General features: G+C 38.5%; 1 long non-coding RNA gene across 1 annotated transcript in view; it reads right to left on the bottom strand.

Moving 5' to 3' along the window:
- The window catches only part of LOC106997288 (uncharacterized), a 276,798-nt gene extending 259,123 nt beyond the window's left edge, over positions 1 to 17,675 (bottom strand). Inside the window, exon 1 of the long non-coding RNA XR_013414946.1 lies at positions 17,599 to 17,675. This is a non-coding gene — a long non-coding RNA (uncharacterized LOC106997288). The remainder of the gene's footprint in view (positions 1 to 17,598) is intronic.
- Positions 17,676 to 18,192: the final 517 nt, after the last annotated feature.

Raw genomic sequence — 18,192 nt, 5'->3', positions numbered from 1 at the left:
AGATGACACAGGGAGAGCTGGATATTCAATCTCAAGTACGTTGGCTCTAAAGCCGACTTTATCACTGGGGCATGCCACAGCCCAGTAAAACTCCATTTGCACTCTGTGACTGGAATAGTGGCTTCAGTTCCCCATCTACAGCAGCTCTAGCTTCTCGCTGCCTGCTTTCCCTCCCACCACCCACCCATAAAATCCAGCACTGTATAGGCTCTTGAATTATATTATTGGTTATTATATGATAAAATGTTGCATTGCAACTTGAGCAGGAAGACAAACGAATGAGAATCATATCCTATTTTCTAATTGTCTCAAACCATACCTCTATAAAGTAAAAAGAGTTGACTGAAACCAAAACGTTTGGGAATTACAACAAGCTATTCCTAATCGACACAACTTGTCAGAAATTTGGAGTCTGCCATCAGCTGAGTTGCTTCTCAAACAAAGCAGTCTCAGAGTATTTTTTGAGTCCCTGATTCTTTCGACTAGGTAGACGATTCTGTTAGACTTTACGTTGTTTTATTTAAAAGCTTTGCTTTTTTTTTTCTCTGAAACTAGTGTATTTATAGGTGCTACATGCTTTAAAAGTGCACAACTGTGAAAAATGAGGTAACACTGAAACAAGCAAAACCCTGACGGAAAGTTGAAATTGAGATTGTCCAAAAACTCAGCCAGTACATAGTGTTTCTGCCTACTCTGATTTTTCAGCAGTTTTGTGATTTCTTTTCCCTTGTTTGTTTTTGAGTACACACATCAGTATGTCCCATGGCGTAGTGTCTGCTTTCCAAAAATCCAGAAACATGAGTCAGCTGTTCAACTATTATATACAAATTTGGTAAAGTACCGTATTCATGGAATCTGAGTGTGTTTTCCAGGAATTACGTCTCCAGTGCCCCCACATGACTGCCTGATCAGCCTGTGATGTCTCTGAAGTGTTCTGCACCTACTTTCTAAGGGAAATGGTACACGACAGATAATTATGGAATTGTGGGCTTTTAGTTATTTAGAATAAATCTACAAGGCTATGGTTTAATAAATTTAATATGCTGGTTCATGTAAAATGTCATATGCCATATGTAACATGACTGTAACTTAAGGATATTCTTTTAACTTAGTGAACTTGGTAGAAAATCCTTCTATGAACCTGATATGGGTTAACCTGTGTTCTCTCCAAAAAAAATATGAAGTCCTAACCCACAGTAACTTAGAATGTAATTAGGGTAATTATAGATGTAATTAGTTAAGATGAGGTCACGAATGAATCCTAATCCAATATGACTGGTGGACTTGTAAAAAGGAGGTATTGGGCAGTCCCACAGAGGCTGCACTGCCTGGCTGGTGCATCTTTCCTGGTCTGCAAAGGACAAAAAAATAAAATTAAAAAGGGAAATTGGGACAGACATAAACTTGCAGAGAGAAAAGGTTATGTGAAGAGACATTCAGGGAGAAGATGGACGAATGAACATCGAAGCAGAGATTCAAATTATGCTGCCACATACCAAAGACTTCCTGGGTTCACCAAAAGCTAGGAAAGGACAAGGAAGAATGCTCCCCAGATGCTACAGAGTGACCATGGCCTTACTAACCCCTTAATTTCAGATCTCTAGCCTCCATAACTGTGAGACTAAATTTCTGCTGTTCTTAAGCAACTCGGTTTGTGGCATTTCTTTATGGCAACTCTAGGAAACAAATACAGAGCCCTTGAAGGTACTTTCAGCTGGAAAATGTCAGAGGCAGGCAGAACTAAACTGAGGTTCCTGCTTAAGTGAATTTATTCAGCACAGGACTTTAAACACCATTTATATCATATGACTTCCAAAGGTATTATCTATCGCCATTGCCACTTCCTGAGCTCCAAAATCAAATCTGCAACTACCCTATGGGTAGCTTCTCTCGCCTAATAGCATCTCAAAATTAGCACAACCAAAGTAGGACTTTGAATTCATTGCCGCCCGTACTTCCCCTAGTCTACTGCATCTAAGTAAAGACATCACCATCTACTAAGCTATTTAAAGAAAAACCCAGAAGTCATCCTCACACCTTCCTGCCTACCCACCATATCCAATCCATCTGTGTGTCCTCTAAATTCTATGCCTGGGTCAGTTTCCTGGGAGACACACTCTGAAGTGGAGATTAGCATGCAGAATTGTTATTAGAGATTGCCCTCAGAATCAACATCCATAGACAGAGGGAGAAGCTGAACTGCAATGCAGTCACCACAAAGACCTCAGTTCATCCTACAAAGAACTCTGGAGCTGTAAGGGCCCCTATCTTGAGTCATCTTTACCCCCACTCCACTGACCAGTGAGTGCAGGTCATCCCTGATAAGGGAATGTGGCCTTGGCTGACATGGTTCTTTTTGGCAGAGAGCAATGCCTGGAGAGAGTCCTTAGTGGAGAGCCATCAACCTCCAAATTTTTCAACAGCTAAGGTAATAAGTACTTTGGTTCAGAAAAAAGATCTGGATAGCATACCACAGCATCTGCTATACTAGAAGAGAAAGAAGAAATATCCTGACCAGCTAAATCCTGTAAAACTAAATACCGGTGAAAATTCAGGAAAACCAATGATTAACTTTTTTCCTGTCCATCCCCTCCATTTTCTCACTCAGCCAGTCTTTCTGTGTTCTTAATTTCAGGAGGTGATGTGAAAGAGTCTTCTAGAATGCATTTCCATCAGCTGGATCTTTCTGGAATGCTAAGAAAACTTTAGGTTTATAAAGAATGTTTGAGAGACACAGAGAGCTAGAGCAAAGGGCTTGAAGAGAGTGCAGTGCCTCCCCAAAAACCCTGAAACAAGATTGCCCCCAAGATGAAGAAAGAGGAGACACAAAGAAGATGATAACAGAGAAGTCATGGGCCCCAACAAAAGGGTAGAATCTAAATTGGGCTGCATGGACAGGGACAAGGGCAAACATCTCAACAAAAACTCCTGTGAGGAGTACTGTTCCAGTGCTGTTTGTTTTTCAAACCTCATTTCAGGACCACATCACCTTGTTTACTGTAACTTTATAGAAAGTCTTGAAGTCAGGTAATGTAATGTAATTCACCCAACTTCATTTTTCTTTTCCAATATTTTTGGAATGTTCTAGATCCCTTGCATTTCCATATTTTTAAAATTACTTTGTCAAATTCTATCCTTCCAAAAACAAAGCCTGCTGGAAATATGATGAGGATTGCATTGAGTCAGTAGATCAATCTGTGAGAAATAACATCTCAACAATATTGAATGTTTCAATCCATGAACATGGTATATCTCCTTTTATTTAGGTCTTGTTTAACTTCCTTCAGCATTGGTTTGTGGTTTTCAGTGTAGAGCTTATATATTTATTTACAAACACATTATATTTTATGTTATTATAAATGCAGTTGTTCTTTTATTTCATTTTTCAATTATGTACTGCTAGTATATGAAATAAAATTGATCTTTTATATTAACCTTGTATACCGTGATTTTGCTAAATTCACTTATGAGTTCTAGTGGTTGTAGATCTCTTGGACTTATTTACGTAAACAACCATGTCATTTGCTAATAAAGACAATTTTACTTTTTCCTGTCTGCTTTTTATATTAGTATTTAACAAAATGCATTTCAACTTATTCAAATCTAATAGTTTTAATTAAGAGAATGGTATTATTAATGTTTATCAAGATAACTCATTTTTCAAAGCACATAAGAACAACAGATTAAAACTGTCATTTGAGTCATCAAATTTTACTCTTTTGCTAGTTTGTGCATAAAGAGTGGAAATAAAGCAAAATAAAATTTTGTCTTTAATGAATTGTGCTAGAGGAATTCACAATTGCTCTATAGAGGTGATATATTCACCATCATTTCAAATAATGAGAGGGATTGCTGATTAGTAGTATGAACGGAAGAAAACTTTTGGAGAACAAGATATCTAAGCTAGCCTTTGAAGAAAGTTTAGACAGTCAAATTAGTAGTAGGAAGATACAGTAAAGTAAAGTAAGCAAAGGTAGAGGGAGAAATTAACAAAACAAGTTCCAAATATTGAGGCAGAGAACAAATCAGATTGTTATGAGAAATACTGATACATAATAACAGGAGGTCTCAAACGATAGGCTACTGAGTTTGGATTTTATGGTCTACTTATGCAAAAGGTTTTTAAGTAGTGAAGAATTACAAAAGGAAATCTTCCAAGTAGACCATAGCCAAAGAAAGTTTGAGCTCTGAGAGGAGATAATAGGTATAAATACTTGTACAGCTAACAGCTCCTGTAAGAGCTGAACAGTTTTCCCACACCAGTGTTTTTGCAAAGCCAAATAAATAATTTATGTTCTTGAAGACAGGCTACTAACTTCATTTAAAATGCAACAGCTGTAAGTCCCCATGTCAAATCCTGTAAGAATGGCTTATATAAGGCTGATACATAGTTAACATTCTGAAATGAGGAAGCAATTTCTGCTTTGTGGATGAAATTTTCCGAGACAAAAAAATCTTGCATTCTAATGTTTTTTAAAACACTTTGATATATAGTGCTAAAAACTCACAACAAATTTATTAATTACAGAGTAGAATTCATTGACAGTTGTATCTATCTTGAATGCCATCCAAAGAGAGTATCACCTGTAAAATACTCAAGGAAATGCTTTAAGGAATGAGTAGCAGTTGATGCAAACCTTGTAAGATTACCAATTTCTGGGCACAAATTTCCTTGTATTCTTTCATTGTCTTACTCTTCTATATAATGTCATGGTCTACAAGGCTATTGCAATGGTATAAAACAAAACCATACTAGTCTGAATGCCTGGAGCCACCATGGCCATGGAGTATCCGTAGATTCCCTCAGCCCAGTGCCAACGCACTGCTCTGCCAAAAGTGTGCTTCTCTCCATTCAACAGTATTTATGTCTTTAGCTCTAGGGGAAACTGTCTCTGGTACAGTGCTAGATTAGGTTCCCCCAATAGGACACAAATTTTTCCCACCCATTCAAGAAGCAATCATTTCCATTTGGTCATTCAGCTTTCCATCAGGAAAACTGAAGCCACTCTAGGTATTTCAACCAGTAATAATTTAATAGAAGGACTTAGGGACATACAAAACTGTTAAAAGGGCTGAGAGAGCAACAGTCATGGGAGCTTGCATTTACAGTCAATAAATCAAAAACAGCATGAATTTAAAGAAATATCCACTAGTACCACTGTGGTTGACTCTCAGGAGCTCACCCAGCAACCATATGCAAACCTCACTTCTGTCACCTGCCTGTTGGTACAACTAAAGATCAGTGGCTCCTCCTTTTCTGTTTTTCCAGATTCACATATGTGCCTCACATTGGGATAATCTAGACGGGATCTTGCTGATGAGGTAAACTGGGAATTTAATTGTTAGCATTCCAGCCCTACAATGCAGGGTGGTACTTAGAAGGGCAAGGATATTGCTGAAAACTAATAGACAATATCAAGCACATCTTTCTTTACCTCATAACTCATAGCCAAAACCACTCCCAAAAAATAAAGACTCATTCTTCCACAATATTCTCACTGTGGTGATTTCCCTTCAGAGACTCAGTTCAGTCTTCTTCCTTTTGCATTCTGTGTTCTGTCAGTCCTTCTTATAAGCGTGTCTGCTCCCCGATGGAAACCAGCATTCTCCACATGTGATCTTCCAAAGGGACACTTTTCCAGAGTTTGAATAATAGTGTATGTGTTATTGCAGGTTCAAAGATGGAGAAGGAATCATGTGGTGAGACTTTCATTAAGCCCAAGATTAAGTCCCTAACATGAAAAGGCTAAATTGTGCAATACACACTGAACAGTATTTCAGTGAACCAGCCTATGTACAGAAAACCAACTATGTCCAGAAAATCCAGACATAGGCCAGGCACAACGGCTCATGCCTCTAATCCCAGCACTTTAGGAGGCCAAGGCAGGAGGATTTCTTGACACCAGGAATTCAAGATTAGCCAACAAATTGAGATCTCATCTCTAAAGAGAGAAAGAGGGAAAGAGATAAATGGAGAAAGAGGAAAGAGAGAGAGAGAGAAAGAAAGAGAGAGAGAGAAAGAAAGAGAGAGAGAGAAAGAAAGAAAGAAAGAAAGAAAGAAAGAAAGAAAGAAAGAAAGAAAGAAAGAAAGAAAGAAAGAAAGAAAGAAAGAAAGAAAGGAAGGAAGGAAGGAAGGAAGGAAGGAAGGAAGGAAGGAAGGAAGGAAGGAAGGAAGGAAGGAAGGAAGGAAGGAAGGAAGGAAGGAGAGGGAGGGAAGGAGAGAGAGAGAGAGAGAGAGAGAAAGAAAGAAAGAAAGAAAGAAAGAAAGAAAGAAAGAAAGAAAGAAAGAAAGAAAGAAAGAAAGAGAGAGAGAGAGAGAAGGGAAGGGAAGGGAAGGGAAAGGGAAAGGGAAAATGAAAGGGAAAGAGAAAGGGAAGGGAAGGGAACGGAAAGGAAAGGAAAGGGAAGAAGGAGGAGGAGGAGGAGGAGGGAAGGAGGGAAGCAGGGAAGGAAGGAAGCAGGGGGAGAGAGAGAGAGAGAGAGAGAGAGAGAGAGAGAGAGAGAGAGAGAAAGCAAGCCAAGACGGCTGATACACATTTAACATTCTTATTATGAATAATAATCTTAACATTTATATTTAACATACTTTGGCATATTCCAACCCAAAGAGAATCCACAGAGCAGATAGATGTTTGGGAGTAGCTTATCCTCACTATTCCCACTCATCCTCCCATACCCTTTCAACATACCAGCTTTACAATAATTCTGTATGTGTCTGAATATTCATGTGTCTGACTCTCTCACTGGGTTGTAGGTACTTTGCTAAGCTTTGTATCTCTGCTACATAATATGATGTCAATTACATAGTAATCTGCTACATAATATGATGCCAGTTACATAGCAGGATTTTCATGAATAAATGGAATGGTAAGATGGAGCTTGAAAAGTTTCCTACCACATCTCCAACTGGTTGCTTTATGTTCCTACGAATATATTGCTTAGCCATTCATACACCACATATCTAAAATAAAATTTGTCTGTTCTTTAAAACTTTCTCCCCTTAAGAGGTTAGTAGTGGTTTTTAATAATGTGGTTCATCAGAAAGGTGGAAAAATCCTAACGGCCAGATGTCTTACAGATCCACATGACTATTGAAAACATTTAGGAAGAGATGTGGAGATAAAAATAGTAGGAGTAAATATCTTTAGGAAGATAGAAATGAAAATTGCTGGGCATTAGACAGCAAGTATTTGTGGTCTAGCCAGAGGTATTAATGGCATTTTTAAAGTACAATGGCACTCCCAGAGTTATTTAATATTGATATAAAATTCAAGCTTTTGCCCATTTAGTATGATATTGGCTGTGGGTTGGTCATAAATAGCTCTTATTATTTTGAGATACATTCCATCAATACCTAGTTTATTGAATGTTTTTAAAGCATGAAGGGGTGTTGAATTTTATTGAAGGTCTTTTCTGCATCTATTGAGATAATAATGTGGTTTTTGTCATTGGTTCTGTTTATGAGATGAATTAGGTTTATTTATTTGGTATGTTGAACCAGGCTTGCATCCCAGGGATGAAGCCGATTTGATTGTGTTGGATAAGCTTCTTGATGTGCTGCTGGATTCGGTTTGCCAGTATTTTATTGAGGATTTTCACATTGATGTTCATCAGGGATACTGGCCTGAATTTTTTTTTTTTTTTTTTTTTTTTTTTTTTTTTTTTGGTTGTTTCTCTGCCAGGTTTTCGTATCAGGATGATGCTGGCCTCACAAAATGAGTTAGGGAGGAGTCCCTCTTTTCCTATTGTTTGAAATAGTTTCAGAAGGAATAGTACCAGCTCCTCTTTGTACCTCTGGTAGAATTCAGCTTAGAATCTGTCTGGTCCCGGGCTTTTTTTGGTTGGTAGGCTATTAATTACTGCCTTAGTTTCAGAAGTTGTTATTGGTCTATTTAGGGATTCTACTTCTTCCTGGTTTAGTCTTGGGAGGGAGTATGTGTCCAGGAATTTTTCCATTTCTTCTAGATTTTCTAGTTTATTTGCATAGAGGTGTTTATAGTATTCTCTCATGCTAGTTTGTATTTCTGTGGGATCAGTGGTGATATCCCCTTTATCATTTTTTATTGTGTCTTTTTGATTCTTCTCTCTTTTTGAAAACTGGCACAAGACAAGGATGGCCTCTCTCACCACTCCTATTCAACATAGTATGGGAAGTTCCAGTCAGGGCAATCAGGAAAGAGAAGGAATTAAAGCATATTCAAATAGGAAGAGAGGAAGTCAAATTGTCTCTGTTTTCAGATGACGTGATTGTATATTTAGAAAACCCCATCGTCTCAGCCCCAAATCTCCTTAAGCTGATAAGCAACTTCAGCAAAGTCCCAGGATACAAAATCAATGTGCAGAAATCACAAGCATTCCTATACACCAATAATAGTCAAACAGAGAGTCAAATCATGAGGGAACTCCCATTCACAATTGCTACAAAGAGAATAAAATACCTAGGAATACAACTTACAAGGGATGTAAATCACTGCTCAACAAAATAAGAGAGGACACAAACAAATGGAAAAACATTCCATGCTCATGGATAGGAAGACTCAATATTGTGAAAATGACCATACTGCCCAAAGTAATTTATAGATTCAATGCTATCCCTATCAAGCTACCACTGACTTTCTTCAGAGAATTAGAAAAAAACTACTTTACATTTCATATGGAACCAAAAAAGAGCCTTATAGCCATGACAATTCTAAGCAAAAGAACAAAGCTGGAGGCATCACATTATCTGACTTCAAACTACACTACAAGGCTACAGTAACCAAAACAGCATGGTACTGGTACCAAAACAGATTTATAGACCAATGGAAAAGAACAAAGGCCTCAGAAATAACACCACACATCTACAATTATCTGATCTTTGACAAATCTGACAAAAACAAGCAATGGGGAAAGGATTCCCTATTTAATAAACAGTGTTGGGAAAACTGGCTAGCCATATGCAGAAAACTGAAACTGGATCCCTTCCTTACACCTTAAACAAAAATTAACTCAAGATGGATTAAAGACTTAAACATGGGCCGGGCACAGTGGCTCACATTTGTAATCACGGCACTTTGGGCAACTGAGGTGAGTGGATCACGAGGTCAGGAAATCGAGACCATCCTGGCCAACATGGTGAAACCCCATCTCTACTAAAAATACAAAAAATTAGCTGTGTGTGGTGGAACACACCTGTAGTCCCAGCTACTTGAGAGGCTGAGGCAGGAGAATATCTTGAACCCGGGAGGCAAAGGTTGCAGTGAGCCGAGATGGTGCCACTGCACTCCAGCCTGGGTGACAGAGCGAGACTCCATCTCAAAAAAACAGAGACTTAAATGTAAGACCTAAAACCATAAAAACCCTAGAAGAAAACCTGGACAAAACCATTCAGGACATAGGCATGGGCAAAGACTTCATGACTAAAATACCAAAAGCAATAGCAACAAAAGCCAAAATTGACAAATGGGATCTCATTAAACTAAAGAGCTTCTGCACAGCAAAAGAAACTATCATCAGAGTGAACAGGTGACCTACAAAATGGGAGAAAAATTTTGCAATCTATTCATCTGACAAAGGGCTAATATCCAGAATCTACAAGGAACTTAAACAAATTTACAAGAAAAAAACAAACAACCCCATCAAAAAGTGGACAAAGGATATGAACAGACACGTCTCAAAAGAAGACATTTATGTAGCCAACAAACATATGAAAAAATGCTCATCATCACTGGTCATTAAAGAAATACAAATCAAAACCACAGTGAGATATCATCTCCTGCCAGTTAGAATGGCGATCATTAAAAAGTCAGGTGCTGCAGAGGATGTAGAGAAACAGGAAGGTTTTTATGCTGTTGGTGGGAGTATAAATTAGTTCAACCATTATGGAAGACAGTGTGGCAATTTCTCAAGGATCTAGAACCAGAAACACCATTTGACCCAGCAATCCCATTACCCAAAGGATTATAAATCATTCTACTCTAAAGACACATGCACACATATGTTTACTGCAGCACTATTCACAATAGCAAACACTTGGAACCAACCCAAAAGCCCATCAACGATAGACTGGATAAAGAAAATGTGGCATATATACACCATGGAATACTATGCAGTTATAAAAAAGGATGAGTTCATGTCCTTTGCAGGGACATGGATAAAGCTGGAAACCATCATTCTTAGCAAACTAACACAAGAACAAAAAGCCAAACAGTATATATTCTCACTCAGAAATGGGAGTAGAACAATGAGAACACATGGACATGGGGAGGGGAACATCACATACTGGGGCCTGTCGGGGGATGGGGGGTTAGGGGAGGGATAGCATTAGGAGAAATTCCTAATGTAGATGATAGATTGATGGGTGCAGCAAACCAACATGGCACGTGTATACTTATGTAACAAACCTGCACATTCCACACCTGTATCCCAGAACTTAAAGTATAATAAAAAATATATAGATATAAAATTTTTTAAGGAGCACACAAATATATTTATTATAAATATATTAATAATTATTTATTACACATATATTAATTATATATTATATATAAATATATATTTGCCCCTTTAAAATTTTTATATTATATATATCCCAAATTCCTATCCCAAATTCCATGAAAAGCCAAAAAAACCTGTAGCACCATGTTGGAAAAAAAGAAATCTGAAGACATCTTGAGGAATTTCTGAAAGGTAGTGAGAAAAAAGACTTTTATCTTCAGAATCACAAAACTGAAAAAGCCTCAGCATAAAACACATGCAGGAGAAAGCTACTTGCAGCTTTGGAAGTCCCAGAGTCAATACATACTTTTTTTAAATAGGGAAGGGACCGGGCGCAGTGGCTCACTCCTGTTATCCCAGCACTTTGGAGGGCCAAGGCAGGCAGATCACCTGAAGTCAGGAGTTCACAACCAGTCTGATCAACATGGTGAAATCCCGTCTCTACTAAAAATATAAAAATTAGCCAGGCATAATGGCATACACCTGTAGTCCCAGCTACTTGGGAGGCTGAGGCAGGAGAATCACTTGAATCTGGGAAGTGGAGGTTTCAGTGAGCCAAGATCATACCATTGCACTCCAGCCTGGGCAACAGAGCAAGACTCCATCCCAAAAAAAAAAAAAAAAATAGGGGAAGGTCTGAAGGCAGTCTTGAAGATGCTAAGCTGGCTAGTCTCTCCCACATCCTACTAAATAGCTGCCAGGAAAAAAATGGCAATTGGAGTAAAGCACCAATATCAGCTCCAGGGCCCCCAAAACACAGGTGGTGTCTGGGTAAAAACCGACCCAGGGAGGAACAGGGTGCCACCTTACAGAGCACCTTTCACCAACAGGGCATTCCATGCCTCCAACACATTCACTGAAGGAGAGCTACAGTTATCACAAACAGCATCTTCAAGCAGGTGACAAAGACAAAGATGAGCAAAACAAAAATGAAAATTACCAAATATTTGAGTAAAAGCAACAGCATCAAAAAATGGCACCAAATCCAACCAACTAAATAACTAACATCTGAGAAAACAGAATTCATAGAAGAATTGAGGGAGGAAGGTCTTTACAGTAAAACATACATATAGTTGTTATGGACTGCATTATTATGTCCCTGTGAATTTATATATTGAAGCTGTAACCCCTAGTACCTCAAAATTATGATTCTATTTTGAAATAGGGCCTATAAAGAGGGTAAAAGAGGCCTTAAAAGTAAGGTAAAATGAGGCTGTTAGTGTGGGCTGTAACCCAATCTGACTGAAGACTAGGGTACACAAAGAGACACCAGACATGTGCATACCCAGAAGGAAGATCAAGTGAAGAGGCAGCAAGAGATGGCATCTGAAGCCAAGAAGAGAAACCTCAGAGGAAATTAATTGTGCTGGCACCTTGATCTTGGGCTTCCAGCCTTCCAAACTGTGAGAAAATAAATGTCTGTTATTTCAGCCACCCAGTCTGTGCTACTTTGTTCCTAGCAAACTAATACAATAGCGATATTCTCAGAAAGAAGTCAGGAGAATACTATTACCAGGAAAAACAAACTAAATAGTTTGGAAATTTAGAATATGATTATTAAAATTAATTTGTGTCAGGATCTATATCCTAGGGAAATAAAAAATGATAATTTTTAAAAGTTATCCAGCTGGTATGCATAGTGGCTCATGCCTGTAATCCCAGCACTTTGAAAGGCTGAGGTTGGAAGATCATTTGAAGCCAGGAATTCAAGAGCAGCCTGGGCCACAAGGCAAGACACTGTCTCTACAAAAAATAAAAATGAAAATGAAAAATTACCCAGGCATGGTGACACATGGTTGTAGTCCCAGCTGCTTGGGAGGCTGAGGCAGGAGGATCGCTTGAGCCCAGGAGTTGGAGTTTGCACTGAAATATAAGCACACCACTGCAGTACAGTCTAGGAGTCAGAGTGAGCCTTGCCTCTTAAAAAAATTAAAATTTACGTAAGAGAAGAGATACAGCTGAAGAATGAATTAGTGAGCTGGGAGATGAAGCTAAGCAATACTCCTAAAATGGTGTGCAAAGAAAAGTGAAGTCGAAAGCACGAAGGAAGAGCTAGAAGGCATGAAGGATGCATCAGGAGCTTCAGTAGCTGCCTGGTAAGTGTTCCAGAGTGAAAACAGAGATAATAGAAGACATGAGCTGGTAACTTAGAAGTCACTGAAGGAATTTCCTCAGAGCTGAAGAAACACGTGAATCTTTTCATTCACATAGACCATCAAATGTCATGCAGAGTGAATAAAAGAACCACAGTAAAATACATTCACATGAAACTTCAAACTCCAATGAAAAAGAAAATGCTAAACACTTCCAACTAGGGGGCGGGGGGGTATATAAACTAATGAATGAAAATTAGATTACTGTCTGTAATCACAACAGCAACACTGGGTGCTAAGAAATGTTGAAATATTATATTCAAAATTCTCAAGAAAAATTCACATTGAACCTAGAATCCCATTTCCAGCCCAATTTCAAACACAAAATAAAGACATTTTCAGATATGCAAGGACTCAGAAAGCTTACTTGTTTATCCTTTCTGAAACAGTTTCTCAAGGATATAGTCCAAAAAAATTAAAGATAAAATATAATGAAGAGGAAGATATGGAATACAATAAATTGTAGAAAACAAAGAAAAAAGAGCTATTGCAAAAGTTATTGATGTATTATTTTTATTTAATAATCTTTTATAAACAAAATCACAAGCGATCTCTCCATGACAGGTGTAGGGTGGGGCAAAGAGGGCAAAAATGGGATCACTCTTCTCTTATTTGGGGATCCTGTTTACTAACTCAAGATTTCAGCTGACAAACATAAGCATAAGTATTCGTTTTTGAGAAATATATACACTTTGAAAGTCATTAAGGAAAGGGAAATGAAGGATTTCCTTGATAGTAATTGTACCATGTAACTGCTAATAAAGGTCTGATGGAGTGAAGAAAATTTGTCTATAAAAGTAGCAAGGAGCAATGACCCTTCTCAATTGCCCCTTCTATCCCTTGGCCATTAGTGTTGGGAGACAGTGCAGTAATCAAAAACATGGATAGGGTTCAGGTCCCAGCTTCCCATTCACTAGCCATATGTCCTTACTCATGACAGTTACTATCTCGGAGCTCTGGTGCGTCCATTGATAAAGTGAAATTAATAAAATCTTGTAAAATTGCTGTGTAGATAAATAAGTCAAGCCTCCCTTGGTGACCAACCATCTGCATGTAAGGATAGTGTGATGGTTAATACTGAGTGTCAACTTAACTGGACAGAAGGATGCAAAGTATTGTTCCTGGGTGTGTCTGTGAGGGTGTTGCCAAAGGAGATTAACATTTGAGTCAGTAAACTGGGAAAAGGAGATCCACCCTCAATCTGGGTGGGCATAATGTAATCAGCAGCCATGTGGCCAGAATAAAAAGCAGGCAGAAGAACATGAAAGGACTAGACTGGCTGAGTCTTCTGGCCTCCATCTTTCTCCCATGCTGGATGCTTCCTGCCCTCAAACATCAGACTCCAAGTTCGTCTGCTTTGACACTCTTGGGCCTTCGACCACAGATTGAAGGCTGCACTGTTGGCTTCCCTACTTTTGAACTTTTGAGACTTGGACTGGCTTCCTTGCTCCTCAGCTTGCAGATGGCCTATTGTGGGACCTCACCTTATGATCGTGTAACTTAATACTCATTAATAAACTCATATATATATACATATATATCCTATTAGTTCTGTCCCTCTAGAGAACCCTGACTAATACAGACAGGAATACAGAGCAATGTCTAGACAGAGGCTGAAACCCTCCTCACCTCCAAAGCACCTTGTGTTTTTCTCTCCTTCCCCTTCTTTGCCCACCCTCTCCTTAGGAATTTTCAGCCAATCCACACTCTGAGAAAGCTGCAGGGAGAAGCTGACCTGATGGGCTTGCCCCAGTTGGAACCCACTGCAGTTTCCCGGGAGCCTCACAGGGACTGCATCACAGTCCATGGGGCTCCATAATAAGCTCTTTCAGCATCAGCTTAGCTTCACCATTAACTGCTACCACATTGAGGCAAAGAACTATGGTTTTCACGGCCTCCCCAAATCATGTCGGATCATTCCTACAAAAAAGTGGACCAGAAAGAAAGAAACTAGGATTCATTTCTTAGTGCCAGAAGTAACATAATTACAGAGGAATGTTCTGGCTAATTTAAAAGTTGCTTTTTGGTCTGTTGACCTAAGACCTATATTTGCTGTTTTGTTTTCAATGTTCTTCCTCACATGTCCTGTCTTTACCATTTCCAAGCCTAAGAACTGTGGGTTATCTATAATCAGTCATTAATGTTTTCCTTACCCTCAGTTAGTGAATACTTAAAGAAGCTGGAAATTCTCGAAACTCTGGTAGTTGCTCAAGGAAAAGCCAACAAATAATAGGGTATAGAAAAGCCTCAAGTAAAACTAGATGGGTATTGTTGGATACCCATGATGTAAGGATACACAAAGTGTTTTATGTTGCTGAGTCAAAATGTGCCATCTAAACTACACAACCACCACGCATTTTATTAGCTAAAAAAAAAAAAAAAAAGGCCCTGGTCATTTAAATCTATGCCATTCACGTGCTTATACATATTTTTATATGCTTTACATAGGAAGTTTTTTAACTTATTATTTAAGCATAGCTAAAAGTTATATAACCAAAAAATTCGATTAACTCAAATACATGAGAACATTTGGGCAATCTTTTGGCCTATTGAATTTCTAGTTAGTGGAGGATTTCCCAAAGAGTTCCTCCAGCTTTCCACTTTTAGTTTCTTTTCTTTCTTTCTTTTTTTTTTTTTTTTTTTTTTTTTGAGACAGAGTCTTACTCTGTCGCCAGGCTGGAGTGCAGTGGCGCGATCTCAGCTCACTGCAACCTCCACCTCCCAGGCTCAAGCGATTCTCCTGCCTCAGCCTCCCGGGTAGCTGGGACCACAAACGCGGGTGCCACCACGCCTGGCTAATTTTTTATATTTTTAGTAGAGACAGAATTTCACCATGTTGACCAGGATGGTCTCAATCTTTTGACCTCGTGATCCACCTGCCTCGGCCTCCCAAAGTGCTGAGATTACAGGCGTGAGCTACTGCGCCTGGCTCCACCTTTATTTTCTAACGATTGCTTTACCAAGTCTTCCCAGGTCCTTTACTTAGAAGCTTTCTCTCACTTAAGGTACATGACTTTTTAACCAATAAGTTCTTACTGTAAAAATGTCTCAGAAATATCATTCTGGCTGTCAATCTATTAAGTGATATGAATTCATGGGTTGACAATTTATGTCTTTTTCATACAAAGTTAAATGTACAAGAAAATCTCCAGATTTCATCATGATATACATGCTTTAAAGTGAAGGAGTTCAGGGAACTTGACCCCAAAATATGGCTCCCTGGTATAATGAGTATTTTGAACTAAAGGCCTTTAGAGATCAACAGATTTTAGAAGAGACTTTTTCCCTATCTACATAAAGACCAGACAGACCCATTAAGAGAAGAATTGTTTTCCTCCCCTACCACTTGACTCTCAATCCTCTGCCTCTCCCAAACACAGTCTGAAGTTCCCTCATCTGCCTAAAGTCTGGACCTACCAAAAGAAGAAAACAATGCCCTGCGGTCCCTTCCCTGAGTTTTCATTAACTTCCTTCATTGCAAGAAGGAAGACTAAAGTCAAGGTCTGACAGACCTTGACAGACTTTTGTCACAAACCCTTGACTGCTCTGTGGACCTAAGAGACCACTGTAAGTTCTTCAAGCCCACTGATTTCCCCTAAAAATCACTTACTATCCCCCTAAAATTATCCACACTTCCCCATCTCCATTCCTCCTAAGAAGTAGAGAATATAAACACCTGTATCCCACTGGAATATTGGACAATCACTCTGAGATTCCCTTCATGCACATAACAGTAATAAATCTCTGTGCCTTTTCTTTAGTTGATTTTTAGCAAACCTTCCAAGCTTTCCCTTCACCCATAAAAAACTGTGTAACTTTTGGGTTACTATATTTCTGGCTCTTATTTTTTGAACGTCTTCCATAGGGGGTTTTCTTTGTCTTGTAAAAATGTGGGGAAGCTGAAATGCAGGGAATCTGAAGCAATCATATGTTTTTGTTTTACCTCCTATGTGAAATACATAAGCAAAGTGGTTCCTCAACACGTACATCAACGGCTAAATTCCAAAGGTATCCCAGTTGTCTGAGCATTCTCCCCTACCTATCAGTGTATTCTTTTCCTCTTCTTACTTTTCCATAAACCAAATGTTTTCATTTCTTATATTTACAATTCTGTGACTCTTAATAAAGATAGTAAAGCATAAACAATAAATGCCTGGAAATGCAGTTTTTGTCTGACTTTGGACTTATTCCGTTGTTCAGTTTTCTCTGAAGATTTTTCCTGCCAACCTTCCACTCCACCCACCATCACCCGACCCCAGCCCCCTCCATTTGGTTCACTGACACCTTCCAAAACCTATTCCAGTGTCTAGCACTAACGACAATGCACCACAGAGGGAGAGGGCGTGGGCTCCAGAATCGGCAACCTCAGTCTGAATCTCTGCTGCCCCACTGAGGGATTCTTAACCTCTCTGAGTCTCTATTCCTTTATCTGTAAAAGTGGAGATAACAGCAAAACTGGGTAATCTTCTGGAAATATTTAAATGAGTTGACCTATGTGAAAGAAACTGACTTTTAATAGATAATTAGTAAATTCTAGTTTCTCTTTCCTAGTTTGGGGAATTTGGAAGGAAGAATAACAACGATTGTTGTCTATAAACTCATACCACTTTTCCACCGCACCCCTTTATCTTAACAATCTAAATGAAAGTTCAATGGCAGAGTATCAAAGAAAAGAGGCTAAAATGTTTATCTGAAAAAATCAGTAGACTTCTGCCAAATTTCCAGTCTCACAAAACCCAAGAATACTCTTCCCAAGAATTTCCAGTGCCCCGCTCCCAATCGCTAATAATAAAAACAACAATTCTGACATCTGTTTGCTGCTAGAATATATTGGTGGCTCAATCTTCAAAGAAAAATTTAATGTAATCAAATATATTCAAATTAAAGTATAATTTAGAAGGTTTTTTTTACACATCAGAAGGTATTTTAAGACCTGGCCCTTTCTCCGCTTGTTGATGGCAACACTTACTAGTTCCGGTTACTTTCACCATCCACCTCTTTGGATCTGGATACTGGAAGCTCACTTCAGTAATACCTCCTGGAAGACCAAAAAGTGAGATAAACAGAAATATTAGCATAATTGAATGAGGCAATATGGACAAACAACTGCAAAGAAGACAGATACTCAATCATGTAGAATATTAACATTCTCTCTTCCCCTTTTATGGACATTTTATTCTGCTACAGAATTCCAGTCACTAGTTTAGCTACACTCTGAAAAGTCATTTTCCTTTTTGACTTGTAGTGGAGCCAATTGGTTTAGAAGCACTCCGGGAGGTATCTTATATACCATCTGGGACAAAGAAAATAAAGTATTTTTTCATTTCCTTAGCAGTTACAAATTTACCTAATGATATCATTCCAAATGGAGCAGAATATAAGGTTCGACTATTTTAATCATTTGGCAATTGTGGTCCAAGTCCTATTACAATATTAAGATACCACAATTTAAATCACACATCATATGAAATAGTAATTTGCTTTAAAAATGCTGAATTTCTTGGCTCATGTTCTAAAAAGATATTGTAGGAGACCAATTGCAACAAAAAATTTATAGAACATG

This window comes from Macaca mulatta, chromosome 3, assembly GCF_049350105.2.
Source record: "Macaca mulatta isolate MMU2019108-1 chromosome 3, T2T-MMU8v2.0, whole genome shotgun sequence".
Classification (NCBI taxonomy): domain Eukaryota; kingdom Metazoa; phylum Chordata; class Mammalia; order Primates; family Cercopithecidae; genus Macaca; species Macaca mulatta.
Note: the sequence above shows the minus strand (reverse complement) of the source record. Positions and strands in the feature narration are given on the sequence as shown.